Here is a 4,564-nt window from a genome sequence, read left to right as displayed (position 1 = left end):
TGATTCTTGAAGTGAATCTATCGTAAAAATACTATAAATCATGATAATTGACAACATAAAATATTTCAAAAATGTTGTATGTGGATAGTCTTATTATGCCTTAAATAGCGTCAAAGAAAGTACATGTTTGTGATAAAAAAACTTATTCCTTTATCCACGCAAACAATCGCTTCAAAAACTCAGTTATTAGCCCCAAAATATACCATTTATATTATTGGGCTCGTGCATAGCACGGGCAACATTATCTAGTTATTATAATAAGTGTGAATTTTAAGGGGGGGGGGGGGGAAATACAAGTTTAGATGGATGAATATTCAACTATTGTAATTCTAAGGGACGTCACTACAGTTTGCCCATTTAATTTTCCTAATTTGAAAAAGAAAAGTAATCCCACTATAATATGGAATGAGAGTATCTCTCTCTATATATAAATAAAATATAAACGATTGGAAATAATAATTCAAAGTTAGAGTAGGAATCCTAAATTGTTTAGGATTTGTTAGAGTGATTCTTAGTCCTACTTTAATTTGGTTTTTACTTTTATAAAAGATATGTTAGTGTTATTTTCAATATACAGAAACATACAGAATTATACAGATAGAACTTGAAGTAAAATTAAAAAATCTTTGAATTTATAAATAAAATATTTTCATTCATATACTAATCAGATATGGGAATTTTGGCCATTTAGTTTTTTAATAAATACCTTCTCTTTTCTCTTCCTTGCAACCAAAATTAACAAGCCATCTCTCTTTTTGTACCAATTTTTTTTTTTCAATTCTTTACTATCGATCATGAAACTTCCAAATGAAATAATATTCAATATCTTGAGTTATTTGCCCCTTCGGCCATTCTACAAATTCAAATGTGTATGCAAGCTCTGAAATACTCTTTTTATGGACCCATCTTTCTTGTATCCTTTATAAAATACACACTATCTATGATGACGATTATAAGTATCTTGTTAGTCTCGATTTTGAATTTCAGGACAGAAGGGGCTTTAACTCATGAATTGGCTGTCGATAGAAATACTAGACAAACTCCACACACTTATCGCATTAAATCATGTCAATTGCGTGACGTCTTCCCAATCCCCAGTCCACAAAATCCTAATTTGTGTATTAAAATCGAGTTTGTTCCCCCGTCAGGGGACGATCATGGAGCTGTCAAGCTGGTTTCTATTCATGAAGATGAAAAAAAATGAACTCTGTTACGAAGTTTTAACTCTCAAAATTGGGCAACTAAATACAAATTGTTGCTGGCGATCCATTAATATACCATCATTATCATCGAAAGAGGAACAACATTCAACTCATCTTTAGAACGGGTTTTGCTTATTGCATTTGGTTTGTTGGTGATCTTGAGGTAGAAATCCATGTTCTGGATATGATTAATGAAAGCTACATTGGTCATACTACTTTCTCTAGAGAAAGTTTCTTCCCCAGCAATCCTTTGCATCTCTTGGATTGGAATAGACACCTCTCCTTCGCTCAACTGATAAAAAATGAGCTCCTATTCTTCAAGGAGGACCACAACAAGAAGTTAACGTTTCACGTTTGCGTTAACAAGTCCTTGCTCTTTCTATGGCACGACGACAAGCACTGGTTCAAGAAATGAAACACGAAGAAACTAAGGGGATTCAATGAACTAAAACACGATCGAAAATAGTTTGTTGTACATATTCTTCTAGTGTTATACTACTTTTTTTTTTTTAATATGAGCAACCAATGCCGTCTCAATAAGTTTGGGGGGTCTAAAGCCAAACTTTATAAAGAAGTCTTAATTTTTTTTTTAATTGACATATATAAATTGAATAATTATAACATACTCAGTGTAATCCTACAGATGAGGTTTGGAGAGGTAGGATATATGCAGACATAATGAAGTAAAAATACAAATAATGAAAATTTCAATGAAAAATCTATAATATAAAGTTAGAATAATAAAACTTGTTTCAAAAATCGAAATAGTGTTGCGCTGAATTTGATAAGTTGATATAATGATATTAAAATGGTGTTGATTAGTTTTAGTGCTTGAAATTCGAAGAAGACACCAAAAAATAAATTTGATCTTTTTATAAACACACAACAATAAATTTTGTATAATGTAAAAGGCTTAAACGTTTAAGAGACTTTAGAATATTCAATAATGAGAGAATAAAAATAGTGAAAGTAAATATAAGAACAATATTGTTGGTTCATGATAATCGTCAAAATACAAATGAGCTAGGCAACAAAATAAATAGTCGCAGAAGAAACTAGAAAATATATTACAATTAACTAAACACTCTTCCATTTCTTAATTATTACAATAATCTCTATCTTAAATGAGGTAAAAAATTATTATATTTTCTATTAAAAAAAAATCTTTTCAAATTTATCAATACATAAGATTTTTTAACAATAAATATATATCTTTAGGAGAAAATAGGGGTCTAAAAAAATTAAGATCCCAAGCAATTACTTTAGTGCTCTTAATTCTTATGATCGAGACGGCTCCGTGAGCAACATAATGGCACACCACAAAGTCAATAGAAGGTTGAAATAAGTGGAACTCCTTTATAGTTTCTTATTAACTTATAAAAGAAATTGAGCTTTTCAATAAAAAGAACAGTTATGAGCACAACTAAGATGATGAAATGGAAATGACAAACTCAGTCAAAAGGCTCTTGTCGCAGAAAGCTTAGAATGACGATTTACGAAGTGAATTATCTTTTTTGTTTTAATGGTATTTATTATTTAGAGATGTATATAAAATTTTAAAAAACAAAAATCACAAGTAATTTCACATTGGTAACACGATTAATAATAAAGTAATATTTTTAGGGAGATTATAATCTTTTGAAAAATAAGGGTGAAATAGAATAATTTGTGTAAGAATAGGAGAGTAATAATAATAAATGAAAAGGGAGGTTAGGTTTTTAGAAGCTTGTTTAGGGTTTTGTTGGTTGATTATCGATAATTGTGGTGAATATGATTGCGTTGAGGAGTTGTGATGGTGGGAATTTCGAGTATTATTTCAAAATAGAATAAAATTTGGGCAATGGTGAGAGATGGTATGGAAATTCCAATAATTAATGTCAGGAAATGCATTCTTGAGAAGATAATCGACCATTGTCAACGTGATGCAGACTGCAAGAGAAAGTGTGCATTTAGATTTACAAGCAAATGTTGTATTTCGAAGGAGATGAGTTGGTTGACGGTGGATGCACAATAATAAATTGCGGTATTTTCCACAAATATTTTTCATAAAATCATATATATATGTGGATCTGAGTGTTGCACATGCAACAAGTCATTCCAGCTGCATATTTCGAAAAAATGCTCCTCCAGCGTTGACTAAGTCAAATGCCTCATTTTTAAAGTCAGTGAGCCGCCCTGGCTCCCGGAAACAACACTTAAATATGAAGCAATACTTAGCTGATATTCATTTTGTGCTTTGTGTCCATTTAAGTGTCATTGAGTTGGCCTAATGGACTTACCGCAGTCAGAATGTGCAATTTTGGTTTGTTTTTTCATATGTGTTATACGTAGTTTTCGACCTACTTCATTGACTATTAGATCATACTTTTGGTGTTGATAACACAACTAAAAAGATGGATGACAAAGTTAAGATTAGTCTTTTCTGTTACGCCCTGTTTATCTTCGTAAATTTTTCACAATTTCAAATGTTACTTTAAATTCCTGCCTCTGTCACTATCTACCTACGCCATTGATCATGAGTGGTATCGATAGAAATCCTACCTATAATAAGTTTGAGTTTAATTTTGACTGTCCTAATTTTTCCCTGAGGACCTTTGCAATTAAATGTAATTGGTTCCACTTACATAGAAAAAGTATTTCATGAAGTGAATTGAATACAATGAAATAGATAGTCAATTACATGTTGACCCTAACTTGTTTTGACACTTATAAAAATGATAAATCGGATGTTGATCGTTTATGTATATACATATACTTTTCTTTTATATATAGTGACAATGTTTGAGTCTTAATATCTCAATTATTTTATTGAGTCTTAATATCTCAATTAATATTATTATATAGATGCATTTCTTCATCCCTTATTAATTATGAGTTAATATGTTATTTAACATATTTTTACCATTAGTATTTGAGAGAATTATCTAACTTGAAACTTGGTCACATTGCAACAAAATTAGTTGTTACCATTAATTATTTATATACTCATATTGCCAACTATAATATAGTTTTATCTTTTCAGAGAATCTTTGTTAGTTTCTGACTCCTAGTTTTATACTAGAAGAGTTTGTTGAATCTTGAGGAATATAACTATACTAGGTGAAATATACTTAAGGATAGTATCTGACACGCCTCAAGCTTTGATGAAATTCTAAACAAGTTTAATCTTAACAAATTCTTTGTTATTTTTTTTGTTTCTTACCTCCTTTGCTAGGAAGGAGAGAATGTTTAGCATTTTAGTAAAAAACATGAGTTCTTTTTTAGTGTCAAATACAACGCAAGCAAATCCTTTCCTTCATTTCAATTTATTTGACTTATTTTCCTTTTTAGTTTGTTTTGCAAACAATGTCTCCCTATATATA

Source organism: Solanum tuberosum, unplaced genomic scaffold (assembly GCF_000226075.1).
Source record: "Solanum tuberosum cultivar DM 1-3 516 R44 unplaced genomic scaffold, SolTub_3.0 scf00504, whole genome shotgun sequence".
In the NCBI taxonomy this organism is placed as follows: domain Eukaryota; kingdom Viridiplantae; phylum Streptophyta; class Magnoliopsida; order Solanales; family Solanaceae; genus Solanum; species Solanum tuberosum.
The sequence above is the reverse complement of the archived record's forward strand: the minus strand, read 5'-3'. Positions refer to the sequence as shown.